Source organism: Heloderma suspectum, chromosome 3 (assembly GCF_057233095.1).
Source record: "Heloderma suspectum isolate Gila_16-S chromosome 3, 16-S_ref, whole genome shotgun sequence".
Taxonomy (NCBI): Eukaryota; Metazoa; Chordata; class Lepidosauria; order Squamata; family Helodermatidae; genus Heloderma; species Heloderma suspectum.
This window is the reverse complement of record NC_139460.1, coordinates 127,723,640-127,747,852: the sequence shown is the minus strand read 5'-3', so window position 1 is coordinate 127,747,852 and position 24,213 is coordinate 127,723,640.

Sequence of the window (24,213 nt, the reverse complement as noted above, 5' to 3'; positions counted from 1 at the left end):
ATAGGGGCAGTGGCAAACAGGCCTTTGATCAGTACCTGAGACAGCATGGGCCAGCTGGGTCTCTCATGGTGCAACATCCTTTCTTTCTCATTATATTTAAAAACATTTTATAGTCAAGGGGTAGCTGGTCAGATGTGCACACTGGCACAGATGCTCATTTTATTTATTTATTTATTTCATTTCTACACCTCCCGAAAGCTGAAGCTCTCTGGACAGTTCAGAAAAATTAAAACCAAAGAGCACACAATAAAACAATATAAAATATATAAAACATTTAAACCAGAGTATAACAATACACCCCTTCATGGATCACTACCTTGTTGTGGCGAAGGGGCTTGCATAACTCAGTGAAGCCACAAGCTATGCCATGCAGGGCCACCCAAGATGGACAGGTCATGGTGGAGAGTTCTGACAAAATGTGGTCCACTGGAGAAGGAAATGGCAACCCACTCCAGTATTCTTGCCAAGAAAACCCCATGGAACGTATCACAAGGCTAAAAGATATGATACCGGAAGATGACTACAGGGACTACAGAACTACAGAACCAGGGACTACAGACTACAGAAGCAGGCAAGCTCCCAGAGAGCGAGCGAACAGAGCGAGCGAACAGGGGGAGCAAACAGGAGTTGGCCAGGGGAGTTGCAGTGGTTGAAGAGACAAAGGAGACAAAGGAGACAGAGGCTAAGAGGTAAGTGGGTTGCAGGAAGCCCAGGGCGCTGCCCTTTATCCTTCTGACTGGCTGTGAGCTCACCAGGAGCTTCTGAGAGCTCCAACTGAATTGGAGGGGTGTGGCCTGAGTACTCCCAGCAGCTGACTGGGCGGGAAGCTTCAGTCTGTTTCCCGCCTCCCAGCTGAGCAGAGCAGAGCAGAGCAAGCTGCTCCAGCTGGTCCAGGGACTACAGAAGCAGGCAAGCTCCCAGAGAGCGAGCGAACAGAGCGAGCGAACAGGGGGAGCAAACAGGAGTTGGCCAGGGGAGTTGCAGTGGTTGAAGAGACAAAGGAGACAAAGGAGACAGAGGCTAAGAGGTAAGTGGGTTGCAGGAAGCCCAGGGCGCTGCCCTTTATCCTTCTGACTGGCTGTGAGCTCACCAGGAGCTTCTGAGAGCTCCAACTGAATTGGAGGGGTGTGGCCTGAGTACTCCCAGCAGCTGACTGGGCGGGAAGCTTCAGTCTGTTTCCCGCCTCCCAGCTGAGCAGAGCAGAGCAGAGCAAGCTGCTCCAGCTGGTCCAGGGACTACAGAAGCAGGCAAGCTCCCAGAGAGCGAGCGACCAGAGCGAGCGAACAGAGCGAGCGAACAGGAGTTGGCCAGGGGAGTTGCAGTGGTTGAAGAGACAAAGGAGACAAAGGAGACAGAGGCTAAGAGGTAAGTGGGTTGCAGGAAGCCCAGGGCGCTGCCCTTTATCCTTCTGACTGGCTGTGAGCTCACCAGGAGCTTCTGAGAGCTCCAACTGAATTGGAGGGGTGTAGCCTGAGTACTCCCAGCAGCTGACTGGGCGGGAAGCTTCAGTCTGTTTCCCGCCTCCCAGCTGAGCAGAGCAGAGCAGAGCAAGCTGCTCCAGCTGGTCCAGGGACTACAGAAGCAAGCAAGCTCCCAGAGAGCAAGCGACCAGAGCGAGCGAACAGGGGGAGCAAACAGGAGTTGGCCAGGGGAGTTCGGCAGGGGAGGTCAAGGGGGAGGCCCCTAACATTTTTTTTTTTTTAACTAACTTTTTCCCATTTATTTGTCTTGTAACACACACTTCCACACCAGTGGGACTCTGCTTTTAACCTCTACTGAGTAGAGGAGCAGGCACAGGCTAGTCTAGAACAATCACAAAGCTAGACACAAAAAGGGAAAAGGGGCTATGGAAGGACAAGACTCTCCAGTGGTGGTGACCTGCAAGGTGTGTGCAATGTTTGTTTTCTTGCCTGAGAACAACATGGCCTACACCTGCAACAAGTGCAAGTTGATCACGCTGCTGGAGGAAAAAGTAAGTGGACTGGAGCGGCGACTGTCAACCCTCCGGGGAATAAGAGAACACGAAGAGTTCTTGGACAGAATGGGGGAACTACAGCAGCAAAGGGCAGACCAGAAGCTTGAAGAGCAACAGCAAGATGAGGCAGAAGTGGGAAATGCTGAGGAGAAGAAAAATGGAGTAGAGGATACTCCTTGGAAAACGGTGACAGTTAGGAGAAGAAGAACTAGACGCCACTCTGCACCAGTGGAAGCGGTGGAGCTGTGGAACCGATTCCAGGTACTTGCAGATGAGACTGGAGGACAGCCTGCAGAGGAAGAATCACAGGGGAACCTGCATGAGAGTGAGCAAGAGGCTAAAGGTCAGTCAAACAGAGGCGATGAAACCCAGGCCTACAAGAAGAAGAAGAGAAGAGTGGTAGTAGTGGGAGACTCCTTGCTGCGTGGGATCGAGACCCAAGTATGTCGCGAAGACCCGTGGACTCGCCAGGTATGTTGTCTCCCGGGAGGACAGATTAGAGACGTGACTGAAAGGTTGCCTGCACTCATAAAGCCCACTGACAGGTATCCCTTTCTTCTCATCCATGTGGGAACAAATGATACCGCCAAGCGGAGCTACGAAGAGATCACGTCAGACTTTGAAGCTTTGGGAAGGAAACTCAAGAACTTTGGGGCCCAGATAGTTTTCTCATCCATCCTTCCAGTAGTTAGAAGAGGGATAGAAAGGGAACGAAAAATACTCCGGGTGAATGACTGGCTACGAAGGTGGTGCCGACGAGAGAGATTTGGATTCTGGGACCACGGGCTATACTTCCTGGAAGATGGGCTGTTGGCTAGGGATGGGTTGCACCTCACAAAGGCTGGGAAGAATGTGTTTGGACACAGCATGAAGAACTTCATCAGGAGGGCTTTAAACTGAATCCTACGGGGAAGGGAGATGTAATGTTGGGGGTAACAATGGACGTAGGCGCATGCACTGCAATGGAGAGAACAGCGCTGATAGCGCCCAATAATAGTCTTCAGACACATGTAGGAAGAAAGCCAGACTATGAAGCACATGGTCTTCGATGTCTATATACTAATGCCCAGAGTATGGGAAACAAACAGAATGAACTTGAACTCTTAATACAGGAGGGAAATTATGACTTGATAGGTATAACTGAGACTTGGTGGGATGACTCTCATGACTGGAATACAGCAGTTGAAGGATATAACTTGTTCAAAAAGAACAGGAGGAACAGAAAGGGAGGCGGGGTTGCACTGTATGTGAAAAATACATATCTCTGCACAGAAATACAGGAGGAGGAGCTTGGTAGCCCCATCGAGAGCATCTGGGTTGAAATAAATGGAGCAAAGAATAAAAGGAACCTGGTGGTCGGAGTCTACTACCGGCCACCCAATCAAGGAGAAGCCAAGGATGAAACTTTTGAAAAGCAAATAGCCAATGTTTTAAGGAAGCATGATGTAGTAGTAATGGGGGACTTCAATTTCCCCGATATTTGTTGGGAGACAAATTCTGCAAAACATGGCCCCTCCAGGAAATTCCTGACTTGTGTGGCGGATAACTTCCTCCTACAGAAAGTAGAGGAAGGAACTAGAGGATCGGCTATCCTTGACTTGATCCTAACCAACAGAGATGACTTAGTGGATAAAGTAGCAGTTACAGGAACTCTGGGGGAAAGCGACCATGTTGTACTTGAGTTCTTGGTTCTAAGGGAAGCAAAAGCCGAGTGTACTCAAACGCGTACCCTGGATTTTAGGAAAGCTGATTTTAATAAACTCAGAACAATGATCAGTAAGGTCCCATGGCAAACAATGCTAGCGAGAAAAGGAGTCCAAGATGGGTGGGAACTTTTAAAAAAGGAAATTCTCAAGGCACAATCACAAACAATTCCAACAAGAAGAAAAGGTGGAAGACAACAGAAGAAGCCAATGTGGCTTCACAAAAAGCTTAGGGATGACCTGAAAACAAAAAAGGACACATATAAGAAGTGGAAAGAAGGCCAAGTAACAAAGGAAGAGTACAGGCAGGTAGCACAGAATTGCAGGGATGGCGTCAGGAAGGCTAAAGCGGAGAACGAGGTGAGGTTAGCGAGGGATGCTAAAAACAACAAAAAGGCTTTCTTCAGCTACGTGCATAGTAAAAGGCAGAGGAAAGAAATGGTTGTTCAGCTATTAAATAAGGATGGCAAAATGATAACAGATGACAAAGAAAAGGCAGAGGTGCTCAATTCCTACTTTGGCTCAGTCTTCTCCCAAAAGAGGGTCTATGACCCCCCTGGCAAAGGCGAAGTACAGGCTGAAGGGGCAGGATTGCAGCTTGAGATCGACAGGCATATGGTCAAGGAACACCTCATTACTTTGAATGAGTTCAAATCTCCAGGGCCAGATGAACTGCATCCTAGAGTAATAAAGGAACTGGCAGAAGAACTCTCAGAACCGCTGTCTATTCTCTTTGAGAAATCATGGAGGACCGGGGAAGTGCCAGATGACTGGAGGAGGGCTAACGTTGTCCCTATCTTCAAAAAGGGTAAAAAGGAGGAACCTGGGAACTACAGACCAGTCAGTCTGACATCAATCCCTGGGAAAATTCTGGAGCAGATCATAAAGCAATCCATCTGGAAGCACCTTGACAACAATGCCGTGATTACTCGAAGCCAACATGGATTTGTCAAAAACAAGTCCTGCCAGAGAAATCTGATCTCATTTTTTGATCAAGTCACCTCCCTTGTAGACCGTGGGAATGCTGTAGACATCATATACCTCGACTTCAGCAAAGCTTTCGACAAAGTGCCCCATGATATCCTGATGAGCAAACTTGCTCGAAGTGGGCTAGATGAAACAATGATCATGTGGATCCACAGTTGGCTACAGAATCGGACTCAAAGAGTGCTTATCAATGGGACCTTCTCAAGCTGGGGAGAGGTAACGAGTGGGGTACCGCAGGGCTCAGTCCTGGGCCCAGTGCTCTTCAACATTTTTATTAATGACTTGGAGGAGGAGGTGCAGGGAATGCTGATCAAATTTGCAGATGACACAAAATTGGGAGGGATAGCTAATACTTTGGAAGACAGAAACAAAATTCAAAGTGATCTGGATAGACTGGAGTGCTGGGCAGAAAACAACAGAATGGCATTTAATAGGGACAAATGCCAAGTTCTGCACCTAGGAAAAAGAAACCAAATGCACAGTTACAAGATGGGGGATACGTGGCTCAACCACACTACGAGCGAGAAGGATCTTGGAATTGTCGTCGATCACAAGCTGAATATGAGCCAACAATGTGATGTGGCTGCAAAAAAGGCAAATGCTATTTTGGGCTGCATTAATAGAAGCATCGCTTCCAAATCCCGGGAAGTACTAGTTCCCCTCTACTCAGCACTGGTTAGGCCTCATCTGGAGTACTGTGTCCAGTTCTGGGCACCACACTTTAAGAAGGATGCAGACAAGCTGGAGAGGGTTCAAAGGAGGGCAACAAAGATGATCAGGGGACTGGAAACAAAGCCCTATGAAGAGAGACTGAAAGAACTGGGCATGTTTAGCCTTGAGAAGAGAAGACTGAGGGGAGATATGATAGCACTCTTCAAGTACTTGAAAGGTTGTCACAGAGAAGAAGGCCAGGATCTCTTCTTGATCATCCCAGAGTGCAGGACACGGAATAATGGGCTCAAGTTACAGGAAGCCAGATTCCGGCTGAACATCAGGAAAAACTTCCTGAGTGTCAGAGCAATACGGCAATGGAACCAATTACCTGGGGAGGTGGTGGGCTCTCCCACACTGGAGGCCTTTAAGACGAGGCTGGACAGCCATTTGTCAGGGATGCTCTGACTTGGATTCCTGCATTGAGCAGGGGGTTGGACTCGATGGCCTTGTAGGCCCCTTCCAACCCTACTATTCTATGATTCTATGATTCTATGATTCTATGAGCCCCTCAGGTTGGAAGGTGTCCAATATACTACTGGGGAAGAGCAGAGGGAATTTCCAAGTACCACCAGAAAAAGTGAAGCGGCTGGGCCAAAGCCGAAAGGACACTCAGCTGTGGATGTGTCTGGTGGTGAAAAGAAAATCCGATGCTGTAAAGAACATTATGGTTTAGGAACCTGGGATGTAAGAACAATGAATCAAGGCAAGCTGGAGGTGGTCAAACATGAGATGGCAAGATTGAACATCGACATCTTGGGAATCAGTGAACTAAAATGGACAAGCATGGGTGAATTTAATTCAGGTGACCATCATATCTACTACTGTGGGCAAGAATCCCTTAGAAGAAATGGAGTAGCATTCATAGTCAACAAAAGGGTGGGAAAAGCAGCACTGGGGTACAATCTCAAAAATGATAGAATGATCTCAGTACGAATCCAAGGCAAACTATTCAACATCACAGTAATTCAGTGCCCCAACCACTGAGGTCGAAGAAGCTGAGGTTGATCGGTTCTATGAAGACCTACAACACCTTCTAGAACTAACACCAAAAAAAGATGTCTATTTCATCATAGGGGATTGGAATGCTAAAGTAGGAAGTCAAGAAATCACCGGGATAACAGGCAAGCATGGCCTTGGTGTACAAAATGAAGCAGGACAAAGGCTAATAGAGTTTGGCCAAGAGAACACGCTGATCATAGCAAACACTCTTTTCCAACAGCACAAGAGACGACTCTACACATGGACATCACCAGATGGTCAATATCGAAATCAGATTGATTATGTCCTTTGCAGCCAAAGATGGAGAAGCTCCATACAGTCAGTCAAAACAAGACCTGGAGCTGACTGTGGCTCAGATCATGAGCTGCTTCTTGCAAAATTTCAGCTTAAATTGAAGAACGTCGGGAAAACCACTAAACCATACAGGTATGACTAAAAACATATCCCTTATGAATATACAGTGGAGGTGAGGAATAGATTTAAGGGATTAGATCTGATAGACAGAGTGCCTGAGGAACTATGGACAGAGGGCCATAACATTGTTCAGGAGGCAGCAACTCAATCCATCCCAAAGAAAAAGAAATGCAAGAAAGCCAAGTGGCTGTCTGATGAGGCTTTACAAGTAGCTGAGGAAAGAAGGGAAGCGAAAAGCAAGGGAGAAAGGGGAAGATATATCCAACTGAATGCAGAGTTCCAGAGAATAGCAAGGAGAAACAAGGAGGCCTTCTTAAATGAACAATGCAAAGAAATCGAGGAAAACAACAGAATGGGAAAGACTAGAGATCTCTTCAAGAAAATCAGAGATATCAAGGGAACGTTTTGTGCAAAGACGGGCATGATAAAGGACAAAGAAGGCAGGGACCTAACAGAAGCGGATGAGATTAAGAAGAGGTGGAAAGAATACACAGAAGAACTATACAGGAAAGATCTTAATGTCCCTGATAGCCATGACAGTGTGGTCACTGAACTTGAACCGGACATACTAGAGAGTGAAGTCAAATGGGCCTTAGGAAGCATTACTAACAACAAAGCTAGTGGAGATGACAGTATTCCAGCTGAGCTATTTAAAATCCTAAAAGATGATACTGTTAAAGTGCTGCACTCAATATGCCAACAAATTTGGAACACTCAGCAGTGGCCACAAGACTGGAAAAGGTCAGTTTACATTCCAATTCCAAAGAAGGGCAATGCCAAAGAGTGTTCAAACTACTGTACACTTGCGCTCATTTCACATGCCAGCAAGGTTATGCTCAAAATCCTACAAGCTAGGCTTCAGCAGTATGTGAACCGAGAACTACTGGAAGTACAAGCTGGGTTTCGAAGAGGCAGAGGAACTAGAGATCAAATTGCCAACATTTGCTGGATCATGGAGAAAGCAAGGGAATTCCAGAAAAACGTCTATTTCTGCTTCATGGACTATGCTAAAGCCTTTGATTGTGTGGATCACGACAAACTGTGGCAAATTCTGAAAGAGATGGGAGTACCAGACCACCTTACCTATCTCCTGAGAAACCTGTACAAGGGTCAAGAAGCAACAGTGAGAACCACCGATTGGTTCAAAATTGGGAAAGGAGTACGACAAGGCTGTATATTGTCACCCTGCTTATTTAACTTATATGCAGAGTACGTCATGAGAAATGCTGGGTTGGATGAATCACAGCATCACAGGTTGGAATTAAGATTGCTGGGAGAATTATTAGCAACCTCAGATACGCAGACGACACCACCCTAATGGCAGAAAGTGAAGAGGATCTAAAGAGCCTCTTGTTGAGGGTGAAAGTGGAGAGTGCAAAAGCTGGTTTGAAACTCAACATTAAAAAAATGAAGATCGTGGCATCTGGCCCCATCACTTCCTGGCATATAGAACAAGGGAGGAAATGGAAGCAGTGACAGATTTTACTTTCTTGGGCTCCAAGATCACCACAGACGGTGACTGTAGCCATGAAATTAAAAGACGCTTGCTCCTTGGGAGGAAAGCTATGGCAAACCTAGACAGCATAGTAAGAAGCAGAGACATCACCTTGCCGACAAAGGTCCGTATAATCAAAGCTATGGTTTTCCAGTAGTAACATATGGCTGTGAGAGCTGGACTATAAGGAAGGCTGAGTGATGAAGAATCGATGCTTTCAAACTGTGGTGCTGGAGAAGACTCTTACGAGTCCCCTTGACTGCAAGTAGGTCAAATCAATCAATCCTAAAGGAAATCAACCCTGAGTGCTCATTGGAGGGACAGATACTGAAGCTGAAGCTAAAATATTTTGGCCATCTAATGAGAAGAGAAAACTCACTGGAGAAGACCCTGATGCTGGGAAAGATTGAAGGCAAAAGGAGATGGGGATGGCAGAGGATGAGATGGCTAGATCGCATCACCGATGCAATGAACATGAATTTGAGCACACTCCGGGGGAGAGTGGAGGACAAGAAGGCCTGGCGTGCTGTGGTCCATGGGGTCACGAAGAGTCGGACACGACTGAACAGCAAATAACAATACAACCAGAATAAAACCAGAATAAAACTTAGCAGCAATCTAGAGATTTAAAATACAGATTTAAAACAGCAAAGCTAAACGTCTAGAAAGCTAAAATGCTAAAATGCATGGGAAAGTAAAACGGTCTTCACCTGGCACCGGAAGGAATACAACGTAGGTGCCAGGTGAACCTCACTAGAGAGCTCATTCCACAGCTGGGGTGCCACAGCAGAAAAAGCCCTCCTCCTAGTAGCCACCTGCCTCACTTCCTTTGGGAGGGGCTCATGGAGAAGGGCCTCTGAAGATGATCTTAAGGTCTGGACAGGCACATATGGGAGGAGGCGATCCATCAGATAACCTGGCCCCAAACCGTTAAGGGCTTTGAATGTTAATACCAGCACTTTGAATTGGAAGTGGACTGGCAGCCAGTGCAGCTGGAAAAGTACTGGTGTAATATGAGCTCGTTGGCCAGTCCCTGTTAACGATCTTGCTGCCCTATTTTGGACTAGCTGAAGTTTCCGGACCGTTTTCAAAGGCAGTCCCACATATAACGCATTGCAGTAATCCAGACGAGAAGTTATCAGAGCATGGATAACTGTAGCTAGGCTATCTCTGTCCAGATAAGGGCGTAGTTGGTATATCAGCCTAAGCTGATAAAAAGTGCTCTGTGCCACTGAGTTCACCTGTGCCTCAAATGACAGTTCTGGGTCCAAGAGCACCCCCAAACTACAAACGTGTTCCTTTAGGGGGTGTGCAACCCGCTCCAGAACAGCTTGAATATTATCTACCTGGGCAGACGAACCACCCACTAACCGTACCTCCGTCTTGTCTGGATTGAGTTTCAGTTTATTGGCCCTCATCCAATCCATTACTGTGCCCAGGCCCTGATTCAGAACAGCCACTGCCTCACCTGGGTTTGATGAGAAAGAGAGGTAGAGCTGGGTGTCATCCTCATATTGATGGCACCTCAGCCCACACCTCTGGATAACCTCCCCCAGCAGTTTCATGTAGATGTTAAATAGCATGGGGGATAAAATAGAGCCCTGTGGAACCCCATGGCACAATTGCCATGGCACAGAGCAATAATCCCCCAGCACCAGCTTCTGGAATCAGCCATCCAAGTAGGAGCAGAACCACTGCAGTGCAGTGCCTCCAACTCCCAACCCAGACAACCTATCCAGAAGGATACCATGGTTGATGGTATCGAAAGCCGCTGAGAGGTCCAGGAGAATCAACAGGCTTGCACTCCCCCTGTTCCTCTCCCGGCAGAGGTCAACCCACAGAGTGACCAAGGCAGTTTACATTCCAAAACCAGGCCTGAAGCCCAACTGAAATGGATCTAGATAATCCGTTTCATTCAAGAGTGCCCGGAGTTGTCTTGCAACCACCTGCTCAAGCACTTTGCCCAGGAAGGGGATGTTGGCCACTGGCCTATAATTGTTAACATCCCCTGGGTCCAGGTTAGGCTTTTTCAGGAGTGGTCTGATTACCACCTCTTTTAAAGAGGCCAGCACCACTCCCTCTCTCAAGGAGGAATTTACAACCTCCTGGACCCAGCTAGACATCCCCTCCTTGTTTGATGTAATAAGCCATGAAAAGCAAGGGTCAAGCACACAAGTGGTTGATTGGACTTGGCCAAGCACTTTGTCCGCATCCTCAGGCCTGAATAACTGAAACTCATCCAATAAAACTGGACCAGAGGGTGCTCTGGACGCCTCTACCAATGGAACTGCATTAATGGTGGTGTCCAATTCATGACAAATCTGAGTGACTTTATCTTCAAAGTGCCATGCAAACTCGTCACAGCGTGCAACCAAGGGTTCCACAGTCTCTCTCCCTGGCCCAGAATGCAACAGACCATGAACCACTCAGAAAAGCTCCGCTGGATGACACTGAGAAGATGTAATGCTGGTGGAAAAGAACTGTCTCTTTGCCACCCTCACCGCCACAGAGTAGGCTCGATAATGAGCTCAAACCCGTGTTTGGTCAGACTCAGCATGAATTTTCCTCCATCTGTGTTCTAGCCATCTCCCTTCTTGCTTCATTGCCCTCAGCTCAGGTGTATACCAAGGAGCTGGCCGGGCTCTGCTCAGAGGGAGAGGGCGCGTGGGTGTGATTGCATCAACTGCCAGAGTCATCTCTGCATTCCACAGAGCGACCTGGGCTTTGACAGGAGCACCAGCCATACTAGCAGGAAAATCCCCCAGAGCCCTCTGGAATCCATCAGAATCCATTAGCCTCCAGGGGTGGACCAATTTAATAGGTCCTCCACCCTTGCAGAGGGGGAAGGCTGCCAAGAGTCTAAACCTCAGCAGGAACTGATCTGACCATGACAAAGGGACAGATGTTAATTCCTCCACTTGCAGATCACCATCCTCCTGCCCAGTTGAGAAAACCAGATCAAGCGTGTGTCCTTTTATATGTGTTGGGCCGATGACATGTTGGGACAGCCTCATGGTTGTCATGGCAGCCATGAAGTCCTGAGCCACCCCAGATACAGTGGCCTCAGCATGGAAGTCGAGATCCCCCAGGACTATCATCCTAAGGGTCCTCAACACCTCCATCAGCTCAGGCAGGGAGTCTGATGGGCAGCGGGCTGGGTGATACACCAGCAGAATCCCTAATCTGTCCTGGGTACCCAACACAAGGTACAAGCACTCAAGATCTGCACTCGAATGAGCAGGAAGCCTAGAGAGGGGGATCGAATTCCTATGGACCACAGCACCCCCCCGACCCTCTAGTCAGTGTTGGTGCTGCACTGAGTACCCAGGAGGGCACAGCTGGGAGAGAGTGACCCCTCCCAGTTCCCCCACCCAGGTCTCAGTAATACATACCAGGTCAGCCCTCATCCACAATCAAATCATGGATGAGGGAGATTTTGTTTTGGACTGACCTGGCATTATGCAGCAGCACCACCAGGCCTGAGGGCAAGCTGGTAAGGCTGCCAGGAACCATCAGGTTGGGGGAAGAACCAGAAGAGGGGATAGCCACAAGGTGTCTAGCCCCTCTTCTCCTCAGCTGGCTTGTTAATCCCCCAACACCATACCTGCCCCTACCCATGTCCACAGTTATGGTGGCACGTCCTCGACCCCGAGTTGCTCAATGGCCTTCCCAGGCATATATTCAAATGTTAAGATGTAAAATATAAAACAGTGTAAAAGAATATAAAAGAGAGAAGCAGCTAAGAAGGAGCAGATAATATCTGCGTTTGCCCCTTTCTTCCTGGTCTTTAAAGCTGCTGCCCTCTACTGCTGCTATTGGCTAGTAACTGGTTGCTTGTATCTCTGGAGAGGCGGTGGGTGGGTCTTCATATGCTCCTCCATGCGTCTTCAAGTGCGACGCTAAGTGCGCACTTAGCGTCGCACTTGGCGTGATGCCGAGTCGCTGCCTCTTGGCAACCCCACCTTAAGTACCTGTTTGGCAGGGACAGAAACAGGCTCAGGGTCCACCTGGTGCAACTGGTCCTCTTCCCCACAAGCTCATTTTATTATTTTTACTTTTAAAATGTTATCCTTTTCTATTCCAAAGTAAATGTGTTTAGCATCAGGACAGCAGAATAAACTCCATTTTATTCCTGTAGTCATGAGGGTGCCATGATTTAAGTGAGGCTGAATCTACACATAGCAGTTATACCGTTATCATAACTCTTGGTACACATGACACCAATGGGCACCAAAAGAATAGTTATGAAAACGGCATGATAACGGGATAACTGCTATGTGTAGATTCAGCCTGAGTTTAACATGAGAAACTTGCACAAGTTCAGAGTAGGGATGTCGGAGAAATCTGCAACAGAACCAAATGAGTTTGGATTTTGGATTTTTATGAATCCGACCAGCGGATTCTATAGCAGACTGGCTTTCCCCCTGTTGGGCAAATCCCACAGATCTGTGGACTGTTTTTCTAAACTTTGGGAATTTTGCACAAATTTCATCGTAGAAAAATATGCAACTTTTTTTTTAAAAAATCCCCAGCTGAAAAAGCCTATTTCCCCTATAGGCTAAAGTGTGAAAATGTGCATTTTAGGGAGGTTTGTGCATTTTATGGGAATTTGCACATTTTTGCACATGCAAATTTGTGCAAACTCAGAAATGAAAAAAATCCAATTCCGTCAATGGGTGGACAATGGAATGAAGGGCGCCTGACGACCCACAAAACACAGATGGAATGGATTTTACACTGTCTGTGCATCCCTAGTTCACAGCATTATTCTTTAAAATCAAGGTTAGCAAAGAGATTCTTGGTTTGTTTGTCTGCTTGCTCTAATGTATCAGGAATATAGCAGGTGTAGTTGTAAAGCACCCTTGTGAGACCATTACATCCAGGATCCAAAATTACCTAGCTGTACAACTGGTAAATTCTTTGATCCCATTAATGTCAATGGCACTCAGGCATGTTTAATTTCCCCTGTACTGCATACAATGTGTTTCCAAACTGAGCTATATAATAATCTGTCCCCATACTTAAAAGTTTGACTTGAGCATCAATCTTGCCACCAAAGAAATGCCTGGCACACAGTTGGTGCAGAAGAAGCAGTTAAGGAACGAATAAAGGGTAGATGTTCTAAGGCTGCTAGGATCTTCATGAAGTGTGCCATTTTAATTTTACTAGTTTCAAATTTTCACTTAACTCAGAAATGTGATAATATACAAAATGGAGCAAAACCCAAGATACCCAAATTGACTTAATTTGTGACAGGCTGATAACAGGATGGGAATTAATAGCATGGTAATCAAACTAATAATCTTTTCTAAAGGGAAAAAATATGAATAAAAGGCTTTTAGCTTTTGAGAAATAGAATCCTATTGTAATTAGATCATGAACTAGGGCCTTTCAGTGCTGAAAATTCAAACTGTGCACCATTTAAGTGGCACCTTTTAATTCTTCCACAGCATATACTAATAGCAAACTCTGTTCTGTTTTTCTTTATGCGAACCCAATCACATCACATCAAATTATACAACTAATTAACACACACTCCTTAAAAAATTGCATATTATTTTGGCAAGCCAAATTAACGCCAGTCCCCTGAAACCATGTTTAGTAATTCCCATTGACTGTAGTAACGCCTACTATTGAGAGATGGTCTAATCAGCTACAGGCTCTCCTGCTGATGAGCTGAACCAAGGAACCAGATGTTTCTGCCTTCTAGGCTAATGAAAATGTCATAGACGTTTTCCCCTCCATCTCAATGAAGAAATAATTCCATCATGGTCATGATCTAGGTAGTCCTTACTGATCTTTTTAGCACAACTGGACTGAGCTAAAGAGTTTACCACATACATACAAACCATTGTGATATATTCACATCTCCTAGATACTTTACAGATGCACAGCTGTTGCATGTCTATTTCTAAGACTTCCTTACCACAATGTCTGGAAAAGACACAGAAGAAGATAAACCTCACTGAGGAAATTATATCTCCATCTCACATTATATTGTATATACAAGCTAGTGAAATATGTTTTCTGTTTATGGGCAAAGGATCTCACCAGCATTAAATGACTTAATGAGATGTCTCTTGCAATTAAAATAGGCATACTATTTCTATTAACATTTTAAAGCTTGGCTATTCTGGGAAGGTTGGTTTACTTGAGTTTAAATAGGTGATAATGAGCGCGATGAATCAGTCTGCTTAAAACTGAGCACTGTAGAACTATCTAGTAAAATTTTAATATTAAACTGCATAACATTCAGCACATTATAAATACTTTTGGAAGAGGATTATTCTCCCAGTTTCTTAGATTATGGATTTCAAATTAAATATGTAGATAAATGGAAGAGTGCATTAAAGCCTCCTTCTTAAATTTAAATGATACTTCCCCCCACAAGAAGAATTTAGGCCACAGTCTAAGTTAGTACCTCCTCTCCTCGCTCCTCCTGCACTCAAAACTGCAGCCTTTCAAAGTCACTTAAAAAAAAAAAAGATCCTGCCCAGGCTTCGTTACAAGCATTTCCATTAAGATATTGGGTTGGATCTAGGATCTTCCTTGTGTGGACAGAGAGGTTCAACTCATGAAAGCTGCTTCCACTCAATTTTTAGGGATCCCCTCCCTCACACTACAGCTTGCCCCACTCAGCAAGACTCCCCTGACCTTCTGAGCTCTGTTTACAGGTGGCTGGGGGCCCCGCTGTAGGGAGGAGGGGGTGGGGAAATCCACTTCCACAAGCGCAGTTATTTGTACCTAAATCTGGATCCAACCCATAGTTTGTCTCTGGAGTACTGCTATTGACCCAGCACCAGGCTTGTGTTTGCCTAGTGCCATTGTGAAAGCATGAGTTTCCCCATCACACTGGTGCTAGGATATATACTCCTTACCCTATACTTTCCAAATGTATTAGTTTAAAATAGAAGGACAGAGTTGATCTGCGTTATATACTTCCTATAATGGCCCTCAAAGAGCAATGCAATTATAATGTATCATTCATTCTGAAGTTTTCAATGGACTTAACCTCTGAGAAAAGAATGTATGATTTGGCCCCAACTGTACCGTTTCACTTCATGATAGACAGTGCGTGAGATAGAGAGAAAACACGTGTATGTTCTTCCTGGGTCTTTGAATAAACTCAGTAGAAGAACCACCCTGTTGGTGGCTGTGGTGTGCACTAAGAACAACAACAGCAACAAAACGATGGCAAGAACAATAACAGCAATGTTTCTGGACCATAAGGCATTACTTTCCCCCATCACTGGTTATGATTTCTCTGTTGAGTTGAGTGTTGTGTCCACTCGTACTGGACCATTGTAAATCATACCTTATGCATAGCTTTTGTCCATTCTGATGCTAGATGGAAAACGCCATCCTAAGGTTGTTTAATACAGAAGTGGAACTGTCAGCCCTCATGCAGCAGAACATCAGAACAAATTAAAATCCCACAAAACATAAGAACCCCCCAAATAAAACAATAACAATAGCAACTTATTCCCTCATATATATTAATTAATTTAAATATCTAAAAATAATTTAAAAATAGCCATTGGCTTGCACTTTGAAACAAACAAACAATGCCATCCATAGAAGCAAGCGGTGAGGGTTGGTTGAAAGCTAGTGCTGCCGATTAAGATTTACCTTGTCCAAATAAAACTGGTTGAATAAAGCTTTAGCTGTTTAGTCTACTTATTAAACAAATTAAGGTTCACAGCCCTCATGATAATGCATTACTGAAGAATGATTACTCCCAGTTAATTGCTAGGGTCCTGATCCAGCTAAAGTTTTTCATGACAAGTCCAATTGAAGCCAATGAAACAAGCTAGTTCCCAAGCCCAATTGCTTTCGATTTTACCTTGCTTGAGGCTTAATGTTCTTCTATAATCTTTCAAACAATGTGAGGAACAAACCTTGGATAGAATATTAAACAGTGCAAATTAGGTATTTGAGGAAGGTGTTATAATAATAGAATAATAGAAGCCTTATGAGTCATTTGTTCCAATCCTGGTAACAAGTTTCCATAGACTTAAGCATAGCTGTGCACAAACAGCCTCCTGAAAGTCTCCACCCTAGTTGTGGTGGAGGAGAAATTCTCAGCAGTTTCTCACAGGGAGGGCTCAATGCTGGCAGCACAACTTCCCTCTTTTTTTCCTCCATGAAAGAGGCTTCCATTATTCTGCCTTTATTTTGGGGTGTTGTATAATTAGTTTTTTTGGTGTTTTGAGCTTACCTAATCACTGTGAGACAGCTGAGGGTGCTGTGTGTGTGTTTTCTTTCTATTACACATCTTTCCATTGCTCCGCACTCTCTCCAGCTGCTTGCACTTCCTGATCTGGAAAAGTCCTATGGAAGAAATTATCTTATGATGTCTTCCCCTGGGCTTTAACTGAAGTGTAGGAATCTGAGATGCCAAAGCCTGCCAGACAGAAGATTGTACAATGAAAGACAGGAGACCCATGCACACTCCTTGGCCACATCGTAAGTAAGGTAATCACAAGAAACCTAAACCCAGTCCATGAGAATTTCTCCAAAATTTTCTTCTCCTTTGAACGTCTTTTCAAAAGCCATTTCTTTTCTATCAATTGAATGAGAATGGTTGGGAAAAAAAATGTGGGAGAAATTTTCAGCACAGCACTAGATTTAAGCCATACCTTCCGAATTTGAAAACCAACAAAATGACAGTGAAAATCTATGGGCTGAAGTATCCTTGAAGTCCTTCATAAATCATGCCACAAATCTCTTTGACTAATACAGAAGGCCAATGCCCAATTGTGCAAGCAGTGGGTCCTGTGAGTGGACAGAACCAGCAGAGGTGGAATGGCCCCCTTGGATAGTGCTCATTGGGCTTTTCAGAACTCTTCTGCCAAAAAGAAAAAAGAAAAGACATTGGAACAAAATATAGTATCCAATTAACCCTTCCTGCTGACAGAACAGCTTCTATCAGCAGAGAGGGCAGGGGGTGATTTGCCCTACCCCTGTAGGCCCCTGTACACCCTCAAAATCTGACCTGAAGGGTTAAGAGGGTGGGCTGAAGGGTTGGGGGGAGGAAAAGAGGGGATAGTCTGGTTGCATAATGATGGATTTCACCCAGTGGCCTCTCCATACATAACGCAATCCTGTACATCTCTACTCAGAAGTAAGTCCCACTGAGATCAAAGGGCTAATATTCCTTCCCAGGTAAGTGGGTATAGTATTGAGGCCAAAGTGTGCTTCAAGCTACTGAAGTGCAAGTAAAAATATGTGCACAATTATTAGGAAGGAGGAGCATTTGAAAATGGAACACACTATGCTCATTTATCCCCAAGAGAACTACAGCATCTTCTCGAGAGAATTGCAGAAAAGGGGGTTACTGGGAAAACCCAGAAATGTGCAGTTCTGGATATGCATCTGCATCCATTATTCACAGCTGAATGCACATAGATAGGATACTACATGTACAGTTAGCTTTGGATAAGAATAGTAAAGTGACCCTCTGCCAAGAGCCCCTGCCAAAGGAAGTGAGGCGGGTGACTACTAGGAGGATGGCCTTTTTTGCTGTGGCACCCCGGCTGTAGAATGAGCTCCCTAGTGAGGTTCACCTGGCACCTACATTGTATTCCTTCTGGCGCCAGGTGAAGACCTTTTTATTTTCCCAGGCATTTTAGCATTTTAGCTTTCTAGACTTTTAGCTTTGCTGTTTTAAATCTGTATTTTAAATATTTGCATTGCTGCTAGGTTTTAGGATGGTTTTATTCTGGTTGTATTGTTATATTGTGGTTTTAATGCTTTCATATTTTATGTTGTTTTATCCTGCGTGTTTTGGTTTTAATTTTTGTGAACCGCCCAGAGAGCTTTGGCTATTGGGCAGCATAGAAATAAATAAATAAATAAATAAGCAAGCACTTTACTCACAAAAAAGTATTATGGAGTTGTGGTGGTGGTGATGGTGGTGGCAGCGGCGGCAGTGGCAGCAGCTCCTCCTCCTCCTCCTCATCTTCCCCCTCCTCTTCCTGTTCCTGTTATCCACAGTAATCATGGTTCGGACTTATAACCAGACCGTGAAGGATGTGCTTATAAGGGCTTAACAGTGCAATCCTGTACTCAGAAATAAGTCCCATTGCGTTCAATGGGGTTTATGCCAAGGTAAATGGGTATAGGATTAGAGCCTAACTTTGTCTGGTCTGTGCTGGCAATGGTATTTAGGTATTTTCAAGAATTCCTTGAAGTTAATGGTACTTAATAATGGGAAAAGCCTCCTGCAGACTGATCTCTCTTCATATGCTTGCATATGAGTGTGAACTTTTCCCTGCTTTTCACAACTTCCTTTTCTACTTGCCCCATTGACATTTGTTAGCACGGGGGGTGGGAACCTCAGGCTGGTGGGCCAATCTAGCTCTCCTGAGGTCCCCTCCTGGCCCTCCAGGATTCCCCAGGTGGCCACAACCCCTTTCTCCTGACTGCCAATTGTTTGGTGGCTTCCTGGCTTTGGTGCAGTTTTCCCCCTCATTCTAAAAGACTGAAATGCCTCTCCTCAGGCTTAGTTACTGGCAGCCAGTGCTTTAAGCTAAAATGTGCTGGTATTTTTGTCCTTGCTCCATTTGCCTTTGGCCCCTCTCACTGCTGGAATGCAGCCCCCAAGAACTTCTGTGAAATGGAAGTTGGCCCATGGACTGAAAGAGGCTGCACACCTCTGTGTTAGAAGTGCTCCCTACTCCCTGAGAGTGCATTTGCCATGAAAAGAATATGTGGGGAAAGCATCCCCATGAACTACTTCTTATCACCAGTTTCTGATTCCAGATTGATACTACATGACATTAACCACTTTCCACAAAACAGAAAAACTAAACAGTGCTGGTTGCACATCAGAAAGATCTTCCTCTGGTAACAAATGAAAGTTATCATCCCCTCCCAGGTGCCTCCAGACAGGGCTTTTGTACAGACTAATTGGTAGTTGGCAGGCTTCTTCCCTCAGTGCCTTAGGTTTTGGTTCTTTCTTTTTCCTGGGCCATTCCAGCTGCAGTGTTCTAGCTCGTTCACTCATGGTTGACCTGAAGGTCCTAGGTTAAGCATTCCCACTGGTATTTAGCCTCAGGCCTTGTTATTGTTCCACCCATCTGACCCCTGATACATTACTTTCTAACAAGGTGCTCTGGAGAGAGAGAAAAAATCCCTTCATTTCTATGTATGGTTTCACGGCTTGCCTCTCACAGCTTGGCTGATGTTCTTTTCTCCAGCCCAGACCACCAAGTGCTCTGCTTTAGTGTGTCAATTTATAGTGCTGTCATGGTTTTGAACGCTGGAACCATTGTGTTGAATATACTCGGCTGACCTCTGAAGCGGCTTTCTGTATTTCAGTTGTTAACTCATTAGGGGTTGGAAGGGCCAGCTGAAAAGAAAATGGCCCTTTTCCCACAATTGCATCCAACGAATGGCTAGAGAGTCACAACAACGAAGGAAACGGTGAGCCCGCTGCCCCAAATTAGCTCCAGGTATTTTCCATTCATAACGGAAGGGGAAAACAACAACGCATTCCACCACGCATTGGTAGTATTCTTCAGCTCTTTTTTCTTTTTTGAAAATTATGAAAGTCATGGTAGGCATGCCAATTAAAGAAGAATGCACTCTATGACTGAAGGAGCTGGTGCCTTATGGGGTTTTTTTCAGCAGCACCAAAGCAGAAGGCAAAGCGTTCTTTTGCCGTAATTTTTATGTAGCACTACATAAAAATGGCTGTTCAGTAAAAACTGGCTGCTTGCATGAGGGCTGTGTCTTTCAGATCTAAATAAAGTTCAGAGACGTGGTCCCTGGATCAGGGGTATTGAACCTCTTTCAGCCCGAGAGCCAAATTAAACTTCAGATAAGCTCTTGGGGGCAGCATTCCAGTGGTGGGCAGGGACAAAGGCAAAGGGGGTGGGACCAAATAAACAAACACTCCCAGCATATTTTAGCTTAAAGCACTTATCGCCAGTAACTAAGCCTTAGGAAAGGCATTTCACTCTTTCAGAATGGGACGAAAACATGCAAAAGCCCGGACACCACTAAATGATTATCAGGTGGGAGAAAGGAGGTGAGGCCAGGGTAAAGGGGCATGACCAAATGGGGAACTTTAGCAGGCTGGATTGGGACCCCAGGTGGGCCAGATTTGGCCACGGGCCTGAGATTCAATACTCTTATTCTAGACTCATCAGCTCCTTTAAAATATGAAGACTCTGGGCTGGGTCCTCCCTGTAGTTCCTCAGCAAATTCCACTACATATGTAAATATGCTCTTGTTGTCCAATAATTGCCTTTGGTCACCTCAGGTCTTGCTTTTCAGAAGAAAGGATGGTGAGGAAGACACCATTTTGTGAGGGCCAATAATGTTCCTCTGAATAGAAAGTAATCTGTGGCTAAAGACCAGCCTTCCTCAACCTGGTACACTCCCAATACTGCTGTACAAATCCAGTCACCCAGATCCAGCATGGTTGATAGAGGATTATAGGAGTTGTCCAACACATCTGGAGGGCACCAGGTTGGGGAAGGGTTTATAGATGGCATATGTGACTCCTATATCGCTTGATGAGAATCAAAAAATATGCAACAAGTTTGGCTCTGGGTTTGGCTTGTTGAAATGGAGCCTCACAAGCTGCATGGAAAGCCACTTTTGAAACTGATGGGGCTTTCAAAAGCAGCTTGTGACATGACATCGGGCATGTTCAAAGAAAAATGTAAAAACCCAACCAAAAAGCCAGTGGACATGCTCAAGTCTTTGGCGGTAGCTAGAATAGCAATTTGGAATCTTGTCGCTGTTATATTTTTGTGCAACAAAAGAAAGCTACTTTTCACAGCAGGGAAATGCATAGGAGCTAGAAAAGGTGGGGAAAAGCCAAGATTGCTTCTCTCTTTTGCTTAAAGTAAGAACGCAGCCATCTAATTTTAAAGGCCATGCTCCAGCTTCCTGCTCAAATGTCATAGTTGTATATTCGCATAGAATAATTTTTAGTGACAGATATTTAACAAATATTTAACAGAGGTTTAACAAACCCTGTTATTGTTATTTAAAAATATTTTGGAGATATGCACCGAGCTCAAGATTCGACCTGGACCTTGATTCAGCACTTTGGGAAATGGCCCACTTCAGCTAAGATCAATTCAGAGTCCATCCATTTCAACTCAGGTACCCAACGCAAGTCAAAATTTGGAAATCCAAGGCTTCATGCTTCCCTTTGACAATTATGGGAAATCAAAACATATTGCTGTTGTTGTTGTTGGTTTTTATCATTGGTTTTTATGGCTGTTTTTATCATTGTTTTTATTGCTGTTTTTATTGCATCTATGTCTTTATTACTTTTAATATCTTAATGGTTATGTATTTTATTGTTGTAAGCCACCTTGGGAGGGCTTCTGCCCTGAAGGGCGGCCAAGAAATATTTAAAACAAAATAAATAATAAAATAAAACATGGTGACAACTTTTCTCTTGGCCAGAATTAGATGATATTTGCAGGCATGGTAGCCCTTTAGGAGGGGATTATGCATGCCAATTGCCAGAAAAATATTTGTTGGATTCTTTGTACATTGCGCCTTTATATTTTATGTATTTTTAAGGGGAATTGCCAATACCCTTTTTTATTTCTTGGCAGAAATGGATGAAATTTTCAGGGATCATTATCCCTTGTGAGGGGATCAAGCTTGCCAAATTTCAGAATTTCAAACTTCAGGAGGTTTTTTTGTGCAAGAGCAGCCTTGACGTTTTGGGGGCATCCAAAAGAGGACAAGCTTATTTTCCTATGTCCCTTGTTGAACATTCTTCTGAAAATGACAGACAGGCTAGAGGTGGCCCTAAATAAGAAATCTGTGAATTCTCAGAAGGATAGGTACAGTGGTTCATGAGGAAGGGGTATCCTCTTCAGAAGGAGAGGTCCAGGGGCTAGGGAGTTATGATGTGTAAGAACAGTCAAATGCTCATTCATTGTGAAGCCTGGTGGCATTGGAAGAATAGCCATCTCATGGTCCCATCTTTGCCCTGCCATGTTGGATTGAACTGCCTGGAATCAAATGATAGGGAAAATCCAAGGAACACTTTTTTTAATGTTGAGTTTCAAACCAGCTTTTGCACTCTCCACTTTCACCCTCAACAAGAGGCTCTTTAGATCCTCTTCACTTTCTGCCATTAGGGTGGTAACGTCTGCGTATCTGAGGTTGTTGATAATTCTCCTGGCAATCTTAATTCTGACCTCTGATTCATCCACCTTGGTGTTTCTCATGATGTACTCTGCATATAAATTAAATAAGTAGGGCGACAATATACAGCCTTGTTGTACTCCTTTCCCAATTTTGAACCAATCGGTTGTTCCATGTCTGGTTCTTACTGTTGCTTCTTGACCCTCGTATAGGTTTGTCAGGAGACAGGTAAGGTGGTCTGGTACTCCCATCGCTTTCAGAATTTGCCACAGTTTGTTGTGATCCACACAATCAAAGGCTTTAGCGTAGTCAATGTAGTCAATTCCAGTTTTTCTGGAATTCTCTTGCTTTCTCCATGATCCAGTGAATGTTGGCGATTTAATCTCTAGTTCCTCTGCCTCTTCGGAACCCAGCTTGTACTTCCGGGAGTTCTCAGTTCACATACTGCTGAAGCCTAGCTTGTAGGATTTTGAGCATTGCCTTGCTGGCATGTGAAATGAGCGCAATTGTACGGTAGTTTGAACACTCTTTGGCATTGCCCTTCTTTGGAATTGGAATGTAAACTGACCTTTTCCAGTCTTGTGGCCATTGTTGAGTGTTCCATATTTGTTGGCATATTGAGTGCAGCACTTTAACAGCATCATCTTTTAAGATCTTAAATAGCTCAGCTGGAATACTGTCATCTCCCCTAGCTTTGTTGTTAGTAATGCTTCCTAAGGCCCACTTGACTTCACTCTCGAGGATGACCAAGTTCAGTGACCGCACTATCATGGCTACAGGGACATTAAGATCTTTCCTGTATAGTTCTTCTGTGTATTCTTTCCACCTCTTCTTAATCTCATCCACTTCTGTTAGGTCCCTGCCTCCTTTGTCCTTTATCATGCCCGTCTTTGTACAAAACGTTCCCTTGATATCTCCGATGTTCTTGAAGTGATCTCTAGTCTTTCCCATTCTATTGTTTTCTTTAATTTCTTTGCATTGTTCATTTAAGAAGGGCTTCTTGTCTCTCCTTGCTATCCTCTGGAACTCTGCATTCAGTTGGGTATATCTTCCCCTTTCTCCCTTGCTTTTTGCTTCCTTTCTTTCCTCAGCTACTTGTAAAGCCTCATCAGACAGCCACTTGGCTTTCTTGCATTTCTTCTTCTTTGGGATGGATTGAGTTGCTGCCTCCTGAACAATGTTACCGACCTCCGTCCATAGTTCCTCAGGCACTCTGTCTATCAGGTCTAATCCCTTAAATCTACTCCTCACCTCCACTGTATATTCATAAGGGATATGATTTGGGTCATGCCTGAATGGTTTAGTGGTTTTCCCTACGTTCTTCAATTTCAGCTGAAATTTTGCGACAAGAAGCTCATGATCTGAGCCACAGTCAGCTCCAGGTCTTGTTTGTACTGACTGTATAGAGCTTCTCCATCTTTGGCTGCAAAGTACAAATCAATCTGATTTCGATATTGACCATCTGGTGATGTCCATGTGTAGAGTCGCCTCTTGTACTGTTGGAAAGGAGTGTTTGCTATGATCAGCGTGTTCTCTTGGCAAAACTCTATTAGCCTTATTCCTGTTTCATTTTGTACACCAAGACCATGCTTGCCTGTTATCCCGGTGATTTCTTGACTTCCTACTTTAGCATTCCAATCCCCTATGATGAAGAGGACATCTTTTTTTGGTGTTCTAGAAGATGTTGCAGGTCTTCATAGAACCAATCAACCTCAGCTTCTTTGGCATCAGTGGTTGGGGCATAGACTTGAATTACTGTGATGTTGAATGGTTTGCCTTAGATTCGTACTGAGATCATT